Source organism: Aythya ferina (genome assembly GCF_964211825.1).
Source record: "Aythya ferina genome assembly, chromosome: 3".
NCBI lineage: Eukaryota > Metazoa > Chordata > Aves > Anseriformes > Anatidae > Aythya > Aythya ferina.
The window spans coordinates 47152450-47171288 of NC_140298.1; the positions used below are offsets into that span (position 1 = coordinate 47152450).

General features: G+C 40.9%; 2 long non-coding RNA genes across 2 annotated transcripts in view; one reads left to right on the forward strand and one right to left on the reverse strand.

Moving 5' to 3' along the window:
* The window catches only part of LOC311433663, a 216064-nt gene that overhangs the window by 123975 nt on the left and 73250 nt on the right, over positions 1 to 18839 (reverse strand). The window lies entirely within an intron of this gene.
* Positions 4876 to 8881, forward strand: LOC311434856. Its single transcript, XR_014691775.1, has 3 exons — positions 4876 to 4974; positions 6959 to 6997; positions 7576 to 8881. It is a non-coding gene; the product is annotated as an uncharacterized lncRNA (long non-coding RNA).

The following is an 18839-nucleotide window of genomic DNA, read 5'->3' on the forward strand; positions in this document are numbered from 1 at the left end:
AAAGAACAAAGTCTACCCAGGCAGAAGGGATCACAGTAAGTCAAATGGGTATCCAGCTTCACAGCACAAGTGGAGGGAAAAGGCCAGGACAGAAGTCTGTAGGACTGTCTTCTCAAATGTAACTCATATGTACTGTGGTACACTAAGGAAATCATGTTCAGTGCCTCAGTTTTCATTCCTGTGACTCAAAGTAATTGCTACTGCTCAACGCCATGAGGGTATGTGAGGTTTAGTGCAGCAGGCATATGAAACTACAGCTTTAAAAATGGAAAGCCGTATATAAGTGCAACCTATTAGAGTATTACCAAAACTGAACTCAAACATCAAGGGAATGTTTTAGTGGGAAAGAAATGAAAATCATTTCTCTTTGTTCTCTAGATTCCAAGATATGAGCAACACTGTCAAATACCTCTAGAAAATAACATTCAGTGAAGAATCAAAGGCTCCCTTTTGTGAAGGCTGTTTCATTATAAATTCATTTTATTCTGAGTCAGAAGACTCACAAGTCTTTCCTGGATTTTGTTTGCATGCTCTTAGAATTGTTTCCCTTGTTGTCATATTCTCTCGCGCCAACACAGTAAGAATAGAAATCCTAATGCTTTGGATTAAAAACTACACAGCTTTATTAGGTCGCATAGACATTACCAGAGATTTAACCTATTAAAACCATTAGGTATTTACAATGTATGGAGCAATTATCATTTTCTAGAGCTAAAGAACAAAACAGAAAACAGTGCTAAGATGTATAAATAAGACAAAGTATAAATTGGAATTCTTCAGGGTGTTTCAGGGGAATTTTATAGTAACCAAGCTTTTTGTATCTCTCCTCCATCCTTTTGCACTTCCTGTCTCATTTTCTAGTCTTCATGTTGTGTTTCTTTCCTTACTTCTGTCTCAGACAAGATTCAATTACAGAGAATAAAGAGAATTCTTGATTGAAGCCATCAGACTAACAGGTCTCCCTGGCTCTCAGGACTGAGGTCACTCTCTGCCACAAATGCACAGGGTGGGATGAGGATGTTTGGTTTTTATTGAAAGTTAGATAAGCAATGTGGTTTTCTAGACATTAAATACACAGAGCTGCAGGTCCTTGCAGGTTTCACTAACAGTTAGACATGGTCAGCACTATTCTAGACCTTTGTGATTTGACCTGGACTAATTTACCTTCCAGTAAAACCAAAGTTCCTTAGTGCTTCCACTGTGTAACACTGTGGTACGTAAGTTGTCCTATGTTAATAACTGTTTTCTTGTCAGTGAAAAGGAAGTCAAGAGTTCTGCCTAGTAATCTCTCTAAATAGCTCCTATCTAGCTAAGCTTTGTTAAGTGTAGGGCTTGTCTACAGGATGCCAAGTAGCCAAGGTGGATTGTCATTCAAGCTTTCCTAAAAGTGCACATCTAATCAGGGCAAGGCTCAAAAGCCATAGAGAGAATTTTTCAACATGTAAAAATACGTACAGTTCCACCAAAAAGCAGAATTAATAAGCATTGTATTAAGTGAAAGAAAAACTTCACCAGAATCAGATACACACGTTCAGATAAGCACATAGACTACCTGCCATCTGTAAGGAAGGAGCTCCTTAGGTAATGGACCCCCTCAGAAATATTGGCCCCATTGCAATAAATGTCAGAACTCACATTGACTTGAACAGAGTGGCAATTTTACCTTCCCTAAATTACCAAAAATTACAAAATTGCAGTGAATATCCAAGAGAATAGACAGTCCAGAGATTCCAGCTATTTTTGTTTAGTCAAGCTATCAGTACCTCATAAAGAGACTTGTCTATGGCTTATAAATACTTCTGCTTGAGGTAAAAAGGAACACACAGTCACAGAGAGAAATGCTGTAGGTCTCTTACTAAAACATTCATGTTCCTGCAGTAATTTAAACAGTGATCAAGTGTCTTACTGTATCTGGTCATGGACATTCTACCTTTAGGTGCCTCTTGTACTGACAAATACACTGTCTTCCTCTGCTTTCTTCTTTTTTCCTTTTTTTTTTTCCCCCCTCCTTCTGGACAAATTTTAAGTTTGACTTGGCTTACGCCACTTTTCAGAAAGCTAAACTTAAAAATTTGCTACCATACAAGATCATTCTAAAAACAATATTAAAAAGATGTGCTTTTACAGCTACCTCACTTTTCAAGACAAAGAGTTATCTCACCTTACTGTATGAACCAGAGAGGTTTCTGAGGGGTGAAACCATAGGAAGAAATACAGTTCTTACATGAAACACTTAATAATGGTAGCCTCAAATGTATTATCTTTAAAAGCAGAGCTGGTAGACTGCACTAGAAAACAGGTTTGTTCTAGCCCAGAAATTCCTCTCCCCCTCGGCATAGCCCTCCGGAGCATAGATTAAACTTTCTATGAGCTGATTTAACGTAGTCTAAAATTTTTTCATTTCAGTTTAAGGAAAAAAAAGGGTGGGGGGTGTCAGATGAGGAAAAAATATCCATGTCCTAGAATTTACAGTTCACTAAAGTTTCCTTGAGCAAGGAAAACTTAGCTACCATTGATCTTACTAGCAGCTGTTGGCAGTTACAAATGGATGACAACTGTTTTTAGTTGTTGTTTTGTTTTTTTGTTTGTTTGTTTGTTTTTTTAAATGGGCATTTATCATAAGGGGAACTTTTCATTTTAAATGTGATGCCTTTTGGAATTACAAGTTACTTGGCTGGGTTTAAGGATTAATGAACACTCAGCTGTCAGGTTCAGTATGTCTATATATCATGCAGTTTACGGAGACGATGCAATCATAGCTTCCCCCCTTGAGTCTGGAGTGACCCTTTAAGGACTTAAAAGAAGTTTTAGACAGAGAATTAAATTCACAGGTGTGCCTATAAAATTAAACTGCTGCTTTTTGATAGACCCATAACTTTTCTGAGACATTGGGTTTCTAAAGAAAGATTACAGCCTGACCCAAACAAAGCAGTGGCTGTAAAAAGTGTTGAAGCTACTGCAAAACAGAAAAGACTTATTTAAAAAATAATATTTCAAGAAGATTATATCTAATTGTACACAGGAAAAGAGGTTTATGGGATGTAGCATTCTGAACCATCCACGCATGAGAAGATAAAAGCTTCCTCCTCTTGGGCATTTAAGTATTTGGTAGACTTGTTGTGATCTGACTAGTTACTTTTCATGGGTTAGTATTATCTTCTGAAATATTTAAAGCAAGGCAGCAGTAGCTGCTCAGCTGTTGGGAGTTAGCTGCTTACCTACAGCAGCATACCCAGCAGCTGAGGGACCATCAAACCTTGATGTCCTCCTGCCCTGGGGCTCACCAAGCAAGTTTGTGAGCTCCTGCACCTCAAGGTTACCCATGCTCTCAAACAGCACAAGCTGAGGCCTCAGATGCCCAGTTTAACTAGAATCAGGTAGGGAGCTTCCACCAAGTGAGTTGGGAGGATGATTACTCTGACCAAGGGGCAGTTGAGAACTGGCATAGATGGGCTCAGGATGAGGGACTTCCTCACAGCACTTTCTCTCCTACAGCAATAAATCCAGCTGCCAGCTCTGGGGACAGAAAGCAAGCCTGGTAGCAGTCTACTCCCTCCTTCAGGGAATGCTAACAATGCAACAGCCGAATAGGACACATAATCTTTACCAAGCTGTCCAAGTTCACAGACTAATTTGCCAGAGTCAACTGAAATTGGTACCAGCATTTGCTATCTCTGTCCTGGGTTGAAAATCATAGTGATGCACAAAGAACGTGCTCTGTCTGCTTCTGAATAGAAAACAACATGCTTGAATTTTAAAAGACCCCAGGAACCAGAAAATCCTAAAGAAGATTAAGTTACAACATGGTTGTATTCAGAGAAAACTGAAATAACATATGGATCAAATTCCTTCCTTCTTATCTCACTAATCACAGAAACAGCCATACAAGGTTAAAACATTGTTTGCACACTCATGACCAGCTATTGTGCCTCTATTGAAGTCCACAATGACACAGCAAAGCAGGCAAGATAGATGACAGAAGTTACTCTCCATCTCATCTTAGATGGGTTAGCTTCACTCACCAAGAGGAAACCATCCAAAGCGCTCCAGTCAATCCAAGGCAGGGGCACCAAGAGGCTCTCCAGGGCTCCTCTGTCAGCTCAGCTGCAAGTTTGACCAAAATCCGCCAAGGAACGGCAACAAATAGAAAGATCACAAGCAGGCCCAGCTGTTTCCATAGTTGATACCTTAAGTACTGCAGGTGAGAGACCTGTTGCCACCTGCTGCTGCCTATACAGAAGGTGATGGGCTATCACTTACGTTTAAGAGGGCACAGCATGGCCAGGTGGGGCTGTCCCACCATGGAGGAGGGGAGGCTAAGTAGTACGTCTATGTGAGGCATCTGTATTTCGGTATGAACAATTCTGTAGAATGCATTTTACTGGTTCACAAGCACTGGTTAAAAAATAAAAATAAAAATAAAAATGCTGCTGGCTGAAACTGCTCAACTGTTAAGAGATGCAGTGTGTGTGACAGGTCTTGGGCTGTGCATGGATAAGGCTTCATGTTCCTTGTGTGCTAATGGGAGGTTTTCTATATTATGGATTTTAGAGAGGAAAGACTGGGTGAATCCTACAGACAGGGGCAGATGTTCTTTCTTAGGACAAAAGAAAAAATAAATAAATAAAAAATAAAAAATAAAAAATAAATAATAAAAAAAACACACACACACACTTTTTGAGCTGTTAAAATCCCGCAGAAAGTCAAACAACAAACCATGAGGGCAGCTGTGGCACTTTGACACAACAGGGGTGTGGGTGGCTGTCGGCTGTTTAGGGCAGGCCCACCTCGGCCTGTCCTGCTGCCCAGTGAGCACCTCCTCTCCTCCTCCAGCAGAGCCAGTGGCCCCATATGAGCCTGCTTCTGATTACCATCACCAACAGCCCAGCCCAACTCCTGACAGCACTCCTCTTACAGGAAGGGGCCTTCCAACAGTTTCTTTATGCCATGGGATTAATATACATGGTGGGGCAGGTGTGGTGGTTTTTGGATGGTTGGGATGTTGACCTTTCACTGCTGTGTTTGCTTATCTCAGCTGCCTTTCCCCCACACACTTTGGAGGTGCCAGTGTTGTCTGAGCTTTCCTGGACAAGGTTTGTGCCAGCTTAAAATAGCTTTGTACTACCTTACAAGAATAGAGAGCTGTCATTTTAGACAGCAGATGTGTGCTAGCCATACAGCCAGACACCCACACACTGGTCTCTAAGCTGGCAAAGCTGGGATCTGGACCCCAAAGTTTGCCTCAAGGTCTTCATCTTGGGCAGAAGGCGACAGGGCAGTGCAGGCCACGATTAGGAGACATGAAGTCTTAACACACAATCACCACCCCCAAGCTACTCTCCCATTCCAGCCAGACCTCTTTACTTACAGCAACACTTTTCCAGGCCTGTGGAGGTATTTCCCCTAAAGCATGGGCTTGGGCTTGCCATGTCTTTCTCACACAGCCTTCTCATTATGTTTGGAAGGGTCTCTTTTGGCATTAGCATCAGCGCCACAGCAAGCTTCCCGTCATGGTCACAGCTCTCACCAGTACTGCTGTACAGCAAAGCAGGCACTGCTGCATCATCTGCAGCCTTATTATTTTTTTTTTTTTAAGCAACAAGGAATGGTTAGGCTTTTGTGTGTGCTGATCTAATTAAACACTGAAAATCTGGAAAAGCCATATGATGTAGGAGCTCGGATCTGGGACTGAATCCAGTGCTAGCTTTAGAGGACACAAGTCGTGAGGGATGTGTCATATTAGTAGCTTGCAGCTAATGGGCTGGCACAGCCTGGAAGCTGTGCTGGCTCATTGCCCAGGGCCAGGGAACTGCTCAGGTAACAGCCTCCAATGTCTTGGCCAGCAGACCTTGACGGTTTCTTCATCCAGAGGTAATTAGCTAAGGTTTCCACAGTGCACAGGCTTCATGCATAGGTACGGCCACCCCCCTCCCACCTCAGCTGTTTAACGTCTACCTTGGATCACAAAAATACCTGTGTCAGTGCCTTAGGTTAATGCCAATTGCAAATTTCTAAAGGATAGTGACTGTCTCTCTGCATCTAAGCACTGGAAGAAACCAGAGCAGGTGTGAGAAGAGTGTCTGACTGTCCTTTGGGCAAAAGGATGCCGAAGAATCCACTCACAAGGAAAACATCATAAGAGTGGTGAATGACAGCTTGTCTCACCAGCTTATGTCAAAACCAAATCCATCAGAAAGGCTACAACACAGTGTCAAACAGGCGTTCATTACAGTCTGACATTAGCAAGCAGGAAGCTCTGATTCCCTAACCAACTCAGGCCAGCAGGAGATAGTGAAAATGTTAAAACAGAAGGGAAAACTTGAGCAATTGCAGGAGATTCTGCCTGTTTTGCCCTTAAAAAAAAAAAAAAAAAAAAAAAAAAAAAATGTAGCTCAGGAAACTAAGAACAGCAGAGTCCCAGAGTCCTGAGAGTCTTCTGCAGCTGGCAAGAAAACAATGCTATTTCACGAAGCTGAGGTCAAAGATGTGGCCACACCAGGCTGCATTGTGCAATGGCTGACAGGCAAGGCAGCAGCAGGGCAGGCAAGGTGATAGCATGGTCTCTGGCCTTCTGGATCCCTAACTCACATGGCCAAGTACCATTTATAGTTGACCTGGCAGCTCTGCAGCCACTGCATCGAACACTGACATCAAACATCTGGATCCCACAAGAAACCATAACACCTCTATCATCACAACCCTAGAAAAACAAAATACTTTAAGTATGAAAAAGAGGCAGCTGTAAGCATAAACCTCCTTATTCTGAAACATGTTCTTGATATTTAGGTAGTTCCTATCACTTAAAGGAGACCCATTTGAATGAGACTATTCAAATGAGAAAAACAGGGAAAATTTACAAATCATAGAAGAGAGGTGGCTTATAGGAGAGAAATGCATAGCCTCTCTTGCCCTGCACAGCTTGACTACTCCGGAAGTAACACTATCTTTATTTCATTAGTTTACCTTTTATCACCTCCAGCTCAAATATTTTGTACAGGTAAGTTGGTTACAATTCTCTTGAAGATACGGTGCTAAAATTTATTGTTAATTTGTTCATTAATGTTTTTGACAGTGTGACAGCTATTCTTGATGCAGCCAGAAACATTAATGTCTTAATTTTCCCATGTCTCTGTTCTCAAAACAGTTTGCAGAACTTGCCTGCATTTTCCATTTCAGCTTCAATGAAAACAAACTGTTGCCTTGTACAGAAAATGTTTGTTGGTTCTTCCAGGAGGGAGAACCTGTAATTCACCTATAACAGGAGGTGATTTGCTGCATTTATCTTCTTAGCTGCAAGAAGCATTTGACAATAATGTGGGAAGCTTTTAAAGTTTAACTAGGGTGAAGAAGGCAAGAAAAAGCAACATGGGTCACAAGCTGCCTCACGAATTATTATGCCCACACTTTTAATGGCTCTACTCAAACAAACATAATATTCCAGGAGTAGAAAAAAAAATGCTTTTTCCAAGGTGCTCAGAACTGATAAAATCATCCAAAAATTTAACAAGAATTTCCTACATATTCTCCTTGAGACTTTCTGTCCCTACTTCTCCTCTGTTTCTATTTCTTCCACAGCTTCTGACTTGCCTACAAAGGGAAACTGCAAAAACCTCTGCATCAAAACCATAATCAACTTGCACTATCTCTTCTTAAGCTGCAGAAGCTGGCTAGGCATGTGAAAGAAGTGAAAACAAACCAAGAATCCACTGTTTTGATTTGGCTGAGGAAAATATCCCCAAAGTCCATAACAAAGTGTGGACAACTTGAAACATCCAAAGGACAATGAGATCGTCAGACTGAATATTATGGGGGAATCATTTCTAAGAGGTAGAAAACTGCACAGTACAAATAACAGAAGTTTGCTTATATATATATATATATATATCAGTTTACTGTCATAGTATTTTTTCTACTTTTTATTAATATTTTTACTTTTTATTATTATTATTTCTTACCAGGCATGAAACTGACAGATCCTACTTTGCAATTATTATTTAGGAGCTAAAGTTTTTGCTGTCAATTGATTTACTGACATTGCTTTCATATATGTTACTGGGGTAAATAAACCAAAACAAATGACTCTTTACTGCAGGAACTGAATTTCTTCCAAGCATCTACAGATTTTCTGTTCCTTGAGATTTTGGAGATGACTTCTCATTGCAAACCTAATACTGACTTTGTGGCTGATATGGATTGGATCAAACGTCATACAGTCAATCAACAGTGCTGTTATCTTTTAGAATTTCTTGCTTGTTTAAGCAGATAAATGAGAACAGACACAATTAAGTCAATACATCAGTGCTTTAGTTAAACAAACAATTAAAAGATAATCTCAGATATCTAGGATGCCCAAATAATAGGCTTGGAAAAAGATGTCGGTCTGTGGGGCCAAAATGTCTTAGGAGTTGCAAAGAACATGTCAAATCAATGGGACTTATAGATCAAATTGCTTGGTACTTTGGACAATAAATAAAGGAATGCATGAATAGCTTAAAAAAAAAGGTGGAGCCAGTAGTGCTGGACCCAAGATTATGGAAAATGTGAATCATGAAAATGAAGTCTGTTTATTTGTCTGCTTTTAAAGAACACACTCTAAATGAGGGGAAACAAAAAAGCAAGGAAGGTAAAGCTGGAAACTCTCAGCGCGCTGGGAGATGTTGCTGTGGGTGGTGTGCTTTCAAGTGCATTGAATGTTGTGCATAAACTGATTGAGACCAGATGTAGTCTGTGCTTTTGATATGGTGTTACTGATTTGTTTTGTATACCGGGTTTAAATTAAATTGTGTTATTTTCCTTGATTTAAAAATATAAGATAGCAGGCCTTCTACATGAGCCACTTCTAGCAGATTCAAAAAATAAAGGTTTTGTGTTAAACAAGAAAGACGTTGACATACCTTGTTATTCGTGCTTAATTTTTAAGGGTGATTCTATGATTCTAGGCACTTCCAACATTACTTTTATAAACTCTCACCCTTTTTTAAAAAAAAAAAAAACATATTTTGGAGACTTGTTTCTTTTAATAAGATTATGAATCTCCCTTAAGCACTGTTTAAGGTACAAGTCTCATAACAACTCAGACAGAGATGGGATTCTTGCTAATGAGTTGATATTGAGCTGACTTTATGAGCTGGCAATGTATCAACTGCTCATCATTAAATCATTCCCAAAATGAACATTAATGAACTTCACCTACTCCAACAATGCAAGGTAGCTTATACTCCTCCTGATTTCCAATTCACTGCAAAGTAACTTGAATTCAGACTACTTTGCTGACTTCATTGAATTGCTGCATAACGAGCTGCCATAAAAACAAGGAGGTTTTGCATGCACATATTGGACGTTCTCATACATATTAATTCGGTCACACAATGTATTACAGCTACTCCAGTGAACTTCTGCGTGTAAATGAACAGTCCTAATAAGCTGCTTCGAACTGCCAGTTCCTTGCAGAAATAAAATACTTCTCTTTGCAAATCAAATAAAAATGTGTTTTTGATGCTGAATTTTTGTATTTTGTTAACTTTATCCACTACAGAAGTGAAAACCAAAGTAAAACAAGTAGTTCAAATAGCCATAGCTTTGCCATTTACTTTTTGCTTCTCTGAGGTATTTAGCCAGGGTTTAAAATATCAAGGCTTCATTACCCCCAATTTCTGGAGGAGTCTGGTATCAGGTCATATTTGCAGGATTGGGAATTTTATTTGGAAAAAAAAGTAGCCATGTGGAGGGTTCATCCTTTTTTCACTGAAGAGAGGTCTGTGTAGATTAGCACAGCTTGCAGAATCATTATCCTAGAATGGTTATCCATGTCTCCAAAACTGATTTGAGGTCTCAAATGCACATTTTACTGTGAAAGATTCAGAGGTCAGTCTATTCAAAGAGAAGGTTAGGAAGAGATTTGATCATAACTATGTGCATAGAGAGAAGTACCTCAGTCTGTAACATTAAAATATTGATATACAAGCTTCAGCAGATCAAACTGTATGGCAGCAGCAAGAAACAGCTCAGTCTTTGATTCCTGCAAGCTACTGCCCAGGATCAGTTTATGATTGTAAACTGCAACAGTTCAGAAGCCATTCAGCCATCCCAGCTCTGGAGGGTAACTACATCTGGGCAGTGGGTGGGTAAGCAGGAAAGGCAATGGTTGCTCCAAGTGGCTCATCTAAGCCCAATGCTAAATGCGTATTAAAATATTTGGATAATGCAACATGAAACACAAGGGACCTGAAATTAGAAATATTCAAATGCAACATAAAATTTATGCTTTTGAGAGAGAAGAATTAACTATTTGAACAGTTTCCTGTGGGATACAGTAGATTTCTCATTATTTGATGTTTTAAAACAAAACTGGATGTCCACTGAAGTCTACACTCAAAGTGAAGCTAGGGACTTTATGCGGACATCACTGGATTGAATTCCATGACTTGTTTTATTTAGGAGGTCACCAGAGGCCTTTCTGGCCTCTAAATACAAGAACCTGAGAAGGCCTTGATAGAAGAGCTAGGTGAAATTGATACATAAACTATACATTCACTACATTTGGACAAGGGAGAGCCTCAAACCATTTCCTTGCTACGGCAGCATTTGGCCAGAAGAAGCATTGGGCTGAAAAGTCCTCTATTTGCTGGGGAGAAGCAAATAAGTATTTCAGATTTCATAAATCACTGCCTGCTTCTCCTGTCATAGAGAAGACTAAAAATGAGACTTTAGACTAAAACTAACTTGAACCATCTTTTCTCTCTGCCATGTTGAAAGCACCTTTCTTTCTTTGTGTTTCCAATGGGAAAGGAGAAGAACAGGGGTGGGAATATGATGTAGCTGAGATGTGTGCCTGCAGTGCAAGGATTTTTCTCCGTGTTACAATTCTGAGAAAATTTCTCAGTCTGCTTTTGTTGTTGTAGTTGTTTTGAATATTTAAAACATGTCAAAGGTACCTTGAGTATTATGTAAAGAAACTTTTAAAATGTGTGCGTGTGTCTGTGTTTAAAAAAAGACTGTTTCCTTAAAAAACTAATAATGTGGCATAACAGATTTAAAAGACACTGTATACTCTTAGAAGAAGCAACAGTCAACCAGATGGATTATGGAAAGAGCTAAACGTACATGCATGCCCACAGTTGCATTCACACCTGAATTTGCTTAATAACTGCAGATGACTAGGCACGCTGTAATGGTCAAATGCAGAAGCTGGTGTGCTATTCATATACCTCCATTTCCATTTAATGTGTTTCCTAATTTTAGGATACATAATTCACTTTAGATAGTTTTGCATACAACTGCATAATTAATTATAAACAGCAACAGTGCTGCTGTCCAGGACCCACATACCTAAAAAAGTTCTCAGATGTGTTTGCACTGCCCATCCACTTAACACATACATTTGTGGGTAGCTGACTGTTCTCTCCATGCTCTTTTTGTCATTACTCTGCACTGGTTTTTGGAATAGTCAGAGTCTCCAGTTCCAAAAGAATCCCGGGAACACTGTCAGGTTAAATTGACCAGCTAACATGGATAATGTAAACAAAGGAAGTGCAGATAACTCTCCTCAAAAGCCTACAATATAGTTTTTCATGAAAGAGAGGCAGGTTCACAAAGCATCTTCTGAGATGCCTTCAACTGTCTGTTTTCCAAAATATGCTCTGTAACTCTTCTGAGAATTAAACCTCTATTTTTTTTTTAAATTTGAGCACCAAAAATTTCCAGTCACCTTTGACAACCTTAGATTAAAACCACCACAAGAGAAGCAGCCTTGCCAGTTTGAAACAGGAGACATTCTTTTATTTAGCCCTGAGACTAAAAATACACCTAAATGGAAATCAGTACTCCATTTATAAAACACTCATCTACAGCCAAATTTTATTTAAATTTGCTTTTCATAGAATCTCTTAGCACCAGGGGACAGCTAATGACATTCCTCGATACATGAAGCAGTGAGGCACTGCAACAGTCTTTCTGCATCTCCATTCAGACCCTGTCTCACGTTGCTTTCGCGCTGGGTAAAACAGAGGTGGAAAACACTGAGGCCTCTGGAGGAACCCAAACATACTTAACTGGGTTTTCCATGCACTTTTAAATTTGCCCAGCTGCTAACACATACAGTTATGGCTGTCTGAATGCTGATTTGGGCATGGGCTGTAGCTGAGGAAGTGGGCAAGTAGCAGCACATTGATCCTTGGAGGCCAACACGTCCAGGCAGTATCAGTGTGACAGAAGCAGAAGACAAAGATCTAAATTGGGACACACACAGCTGCACTCACAGCTGCATTGCAGGATACAGTGGCCTTTGTGGCACTCCAGGGCACTAGCAGCAAAGGGAAGAAGGGCTACAGGACTATCAGCTCCCATCTTCTCTCCTCACACATTCTTCACATATAGAAAAACACCATAACTCTTCTAGACTTTGTGGCCAAAGCAGCTGTGTTCCTGCATCAACAAAGAGAGGGTTTTGGCTGTGTGGCAGCAATTTCTTCCTAAAGAGGATTGTTTTTCATTATCCACCCAACTGGTCTGTCTTCCTTCCAAAGATGAAATATATGAAAAAAATCCTCTCATGAAGAACATTTGCAAAATATCTTGCTTGAAAATAGCTTTGGCTATTTTCCCCTAATTTTCCACCTATGCCAGCAGGTTTAAAAACTAGGCCCTCTTTGTTGGTAGCCAGCTTTACACATCTGAAGCTGCCCTACTTATATTTCAGAATGAAATCAGCAGACATCATTGTTGTTCAGAGCTTTGAGCTGAAAGTCTCAAACAATGTACTTTTCCTTCAGACTTGGAGCATTCTCAGTTAAGAAGGAGGTGAGTGATCAGCTACATGTGACGTGGTCAGGTCCTTGCAAAGATGGTCTTCCCCTAGCAGCAGCCTGGGCAGTTAGAAGCAAGCTGAAGTACTGCCTTTAAAGGTCACTAATCACAGAATAACCTAAAAATTGGAAGGTTTAGAAGTAAATGATTCACACAAGAGGCACCTTCTCTGAGAGAAAACCATTACTTGTTTCTCACTTTGTTGGGACGTAGCCTTGGATCAATTTTTATATTTATAGACTAAAGTATTAAGTATATCTTTCTTGTCAGCCTGCAGTGGGTCGTTTAAAATAAATTTAACATTTATGGCACCTCAAATTTTGTCTTTACTGCAGTACTTCTTGTTCTCACTATAGAAGATACTACGAATACCACAGTAAAGCTCAAATATCAGAGGGCACTAAAGCGCTACTTTTTAATGGCAGTCACTAAACACAGAGCTCATAAAACTGCAGTTATCTTAGTACTAGTGGTACTCAGAAGTGAAAGACAATAAGACATTCATGTTCCAGTGATAAATCTACTGAAGTCAGTGGGATAAGAGCTGGAATTAATTCACCCCTTGGACAAAAAAAAATAAGCATGGGGGTCCTGGGTGGGAGTTCAGGACAGGGTTTTCTAATTAATCAAGGAAACCCAGAGAAGAAGTGGAGGGGCACTGTTCCTGAAGGAATCCCTGAAGGTATTGTTTGGAGTGCTGCAAAAGCTGTTCTCGGCAAACGGTTCATTAACGTTGCCTGTGGAGCCAGAGTAAGGGGTAGGAGATCAGTGAGCAGTTGCTAAGAGAACTGGTAGTCATCAGCCAACTGGCAGAAGTGGAATGGAAGAAGAGAAAAACTCGAGAAGGGGATCTGAATGTCCTTTTAACTGGCATTGAAGAGCAAAAAGCAGGCAAGAAGTTCCTTCAGAAAGCTGTAAGACTTCAAAGAAAAATGTCCCAAGACAATAACTGTAATACAGCAGTGTTTTCCAGCATAAACCCCGGCTGACCTGGTTTGTCCTCACTTTTACTAACATGTAAAACCATGAAATTGCTTACAACTGATTAGTCTCTCCAGTGCTGCTCTAGAGAGGCAAAGAAATGAAGAGGAACGGAGCTGAACTACCAGCCTCCTTCCTAGGCCTTGGCCAAGCTGACCAAATAACTACATTAAAAATATGTATAAATCACATTTCAGACAGTGCCAGAGGGAGTTCAGCTCCCATCTTGATGATTTATAAACATGTCTTCCTGAACATCAATCTTGTGTCGGCAGTGACAGTGTCCTAGCTGCCCTTCTGTGTTATAAATGATACCCAGTTTGGGAAGGGACTCCATCTTCATCAACACTCCCCATAACAATTTTTCAAATTAGGCTGTACAAACTAGCAACTAATAATCATAAGATCCTAGGATCGTACAGGTTGGAAGGATCATCAGAAGGTTTCTGGTCCAAACACCTTTTCAAAGCAAGGTCAGCTCTGCGATCAGATGAGGTTGCTCAGGGCTTTCCTCAGCCGGGTTTTGAAAACTTTCAAGGATGGAGGCTGCACAGCTTCTCTAGGCAAACTGCTCCATTGCTTGACTATATGTCATCTAAACCTTTTATTTCAATTAATGCCTGTTTTCTTTTATCTACCCTGAATGCAACACTGTGAGGAACCTAGCTCTGACTTGTTGATAACCTCCCTGTAGTTACTGGAAAATTAAAAGTAAAGAGAATGTTTATGCATACAAAGATTTATATGTCGATGTTTAATGTTTAGACAGATCAAAGAGTATGAAGTCTAAAAGATCATCAAATTTTAGGAATCATAGACTGACTACAATTTTCACAAATGCCTTGTTCTTCAACACGTGTCATTAAGAACCAGGTACAAAATGCACTCCCATCTGGCTTGTGATGCGTAATTAAGAACCTGATATAAAACTATTGTTTGCAGCAGAAAAGCCTTTGATTTCACATGTAACACATCTCATTCATATTGGAGTAAACCAAGAGTAGCCTCATTTAAAACTTGCCAAGTCATATGATTTCAGACTAGACTACCACTAAACCCAAAAGAGCATTAAATCCACCTTTCCATTAAATAATAATAATAAATAATAATAATAATAATAATAAAAAAACTTGCTTCTTCCTGAAGTTTTTTGTTTTGTTTTGTTTTCCTGGCATGCTCTACCCCTCCCTTATCCATGTTCCTCTAATCAGTCTATATGGTACCACTTTTCTGCTGGCAAAGCAGTAAGGCAGCTGTGGTGCCAATATGCCTGAAGCTTGCCTCAGGCATATCTCTGCCAATTTGAAATTTTTACCATCTTCCCAAGTTAGACTATCTTTGCAGAAGTAGGGATCCAAAAATCATAACTTATGGACTAGCACCCTTGACAGAGAGAACTGTTAAAAAGCCTGAAATCCCCAAGTGTTCCCTGCAAGAGGAATATATATATATTTGTATAATACATATATAAAAAGGCTTAAATGAAAATTGCTATATGCTTTAGTCATGAATTCACAGTCTCCCAGACAGAAATGGTTTCCATTTGTTATTCTTTTCAAACTAGCTCCCCAAGAAATATTTCAAGCAATTTTGTTCTCTAAAATCCACTTTTCATCACTTAGGGAGTCATTTAATGTCACCAGGAGGTTTGCCCAACAAAGGCATGCTAAATCAAACCATAGAGTAGCATTTAATAATCAGACCCAATTGAACATTTGCAGGACAGACCTGAGTCCAAGAACCATGAAAGGCTTTCAGCCATATAATTTGTGCTATTACAGCAGAGAAATTGATGAAAACCAAATGGGTGCTGGTGGCACACTGACATCTTGTCAGGGGCACCTTAGGCATGGTTAGATTAATCGGAGGGTTGGTTTTTGTTTGGTTTGGTTTGGTTGTTTTTGTTTTTTGTAGTCACCTTGGTTGGTTCTGGTTCTTTGTAAAAGAAACTATGGGGCACCCTCATGATTGACATCCTCATGATTGAGGGGGTAGTTTCTGATTGTTCTTATGCCTGTGAGGAAGAAGGGGACAAGGTGATTCCTGACTTGACAGGACCAGGAAAAAATAAATTGAAATCTCCATGTTGAAAGAAGGTCACAAATAGCTCCTTTCTCAGTTTCTGTGTGAGACACCACCTACCCCCAGGAGAGCAAGTGGACCACATCTACCCTCCCTAGATATGTTAGCAGCATAGAGGATGTACCATACTGGATGAGCTTCCTTCGTCTGCAAAGAAACCACAAGCATATCTCTTGCCCTACAACAATGCCCTGCACCTCTCACAGGGTGCATCCACCCCTCTTTCTTTATGGTTCCTGCAGTTACCTCTCCACTGGTTTGAGCCTGAGCCTGGAGGCAGCAGGAGGAAGGCTTTCAATCTCTACCCCACTGCCTTACATATTTCAAGTTTTCCAGCCTTGAAGTTACAGGGGAGATCCCACATGACTGTACACATAGCTAAATGCAGTTGTCTCCAGCACTTTCTCAAAGAATACATGAGGTAGAGGAACTATGGGCCGGTACTTTTCAATATTTTTATAAACGATCTGGATGTAGGAATAGAAGGTATTTTGAGCAAGTTTGCTGATGACACCAAACTTGGAGGAGTTGTGGACTCAAATGAGGGCGTAAAGGCCTTGCAGAGGGATCTGGACAGGTTGGAGAGCTGGGCGATCACCAACCGCATGAAGTTCAATAAGAGCAAGTGCCGGGTCCTGCACCTGGGACGGGGAAACCCTGGCTGCATGTACAGACTGGGCGATGAGACGCTGGAGAGCAGCCTAGAAGAGAGGGAGCTGGGGGTCGTGGTAGACAGCAAGTTGAATATGAGCCAGCAGTGTGCCCTGGCAGCCAGGAGGGCCAATCGTGTCCTGGGGTGCATCAAGCACGGCATCGCTAGTAGGTCAAGGGAGGTGATTGTCCCGCTCTACTCTGCGCTGGTGCGGCCTCACCTCGAGTACTGTGTGCAGTTCTGGGCACCACAGTATAAAAAGGACATGAAACTGTTGGAGAGTGTCCAGAGGAGGGCTACGAAGATGGTGAAAGGCCTGGAGGGGAAGACGTACGAAGAACGGCTGAAGTCACTGGGCCTGTTCAGCCTGGAGAAGAGGAGGCTGAGGGGAGACCTCATCACAGTCTACAACTTCCTCGTAAGGGGGTGTCGAGAGGCAGGAGACCTTTTCTCCATTAACACCAGTGACAGGACCCGCGGGAACGGGGTTAAGCTGAGGCAGGGGAAATTTAGGCTTGACATCAGGAGGGGGTTCTTCACAGAGAGGGTGGTTGCACACTGGAACAGGCTCCCCAGGGAAGTGGTCACTGCACCGAGCCTGTCTGAATTTAAGAAGAGATTGGACTGTGCACTTAGTCACATGGTCTGAACTTTTGGGTAGACCTGTGCGGTGTCAAGAGTTGGACTTGATGATCCTTAAGGGTCCCTTCCAACTCAGGATGGGACTTCTATGATTCTACGAACTAAGTCAAAACTGTCAGATAATGCCTGATTTACAGGGTGCTGGGGTGGGAGCATCTGCACAGAATGGCTGCAAAGAGTCTCTTGGAACCAGGGAGAATTTACTGCACTTTTTACATGAAACTTAATCACCCTGATAGACATTTTTGTAGAAGAAGCACATTTACGTCCAATCAATATGGAAAAGTCTTGAGGAATAAATAAGACATCTCACTAGCTCAAACCACTAATAACATTGAGACTTTTAGGTGTTGATAGACAAGACCTTCCTCTAGAAGTTTACTGTATAGTCACTACCCAATCTTTTACTCTCCTAAAAGTTTTCACACTGACACTAGAGGCAAGAGGATAAAACACATGCCCATACCTAAAATGCATCAAAGCACACTTCTTGCCTAAAGTAATTTAAGTCAATGGTTTAAATCAAAACTCTTGTCTACAAACAGCAGGGTTATCATTTCCATTCCAATGAGCTAAATACTACTGCAGTTACAGGCACCGTTCTTGGCAGCCTCAAAAACACTGGCCTTGCCTGCCTGGTCTCCCTTTGAACTTACCCTTTTAAAATCCTTCCTCACAGAAAACATGGTCTGGGGCAAGGAAGCTTGTGCTGCTCTTCACCTGTCCTGAGAGTCAGTTTCAGTTCAGTCAGAGCATGGGTAGCTGCCACTGAGGTGGTTTTAGCTTGGCCAGGTTGAAAAAAGCTGAAGTTTGTACACTGCAACTCCGATGCTGTTGACAGTGACCCACTGTGATGAAAGCCAGCTCAGGTAGACTGCTCGGATCGCAGTCATCCTCATGACTGCCATCACACAGGCATCTGCAAAGGCTCCTGAGGCCTTCCACATGCATTAAATTTCCTTTATACTCATTTTGGCAGGAAAATACCTTGTGTCTAGAGGGTTGCAGTTGAGAAATGTGCCCACTATCAAGATACCTCAGGTGTCTTCCAAAGGCCCATACAGTAATTTCATTTTCTGTCTTCCTGCAGTAAGAGCATCCCTGCAATGCTGGAAAACAGAATTAGGAGAACTAGAGAATTTTTCCCACAAAAATCACGAGCACAGCATTATATTGGATCCTTTGTGTGAGACTTTTCCCTGGATGGCTATGTCCTACTTTCTCCACAGGACAGCAGTGAGCACACCACGTAAATATACGACACTGAAAGAAAAAAGTCATGTTTGGTTCATCAGCCACCCGTCCGCACTGCACTAGCCCTTTCTAGTCCTTTTGTATCACTTCCTGATCTGCAATATTTATCTTATTCCTTTTTCCTCCTTCAATAAAATTGTTTTATTTGCACTTTTCATCATCTATAAGCAATTCAAGAACTATTCAGTGTTTCTGGCACCCAGAATAACAGAAAAGTCAGTAGCCTTGGCATACAAGAGTAGATATATAGTGTCTGAAGGGAATAAAACACAGATCCACATACAAAACCAGGAAATAAATTTCCTATCAGGGAGAATTTATTCCCACTTTTAATCGGGGTATACTAAATTATACAAGCTCACAGTGCCCAGCAAGTGATAAAGTGATTAGTCCATCCTCTGCTACACCTCCGCATTTAGTCCCT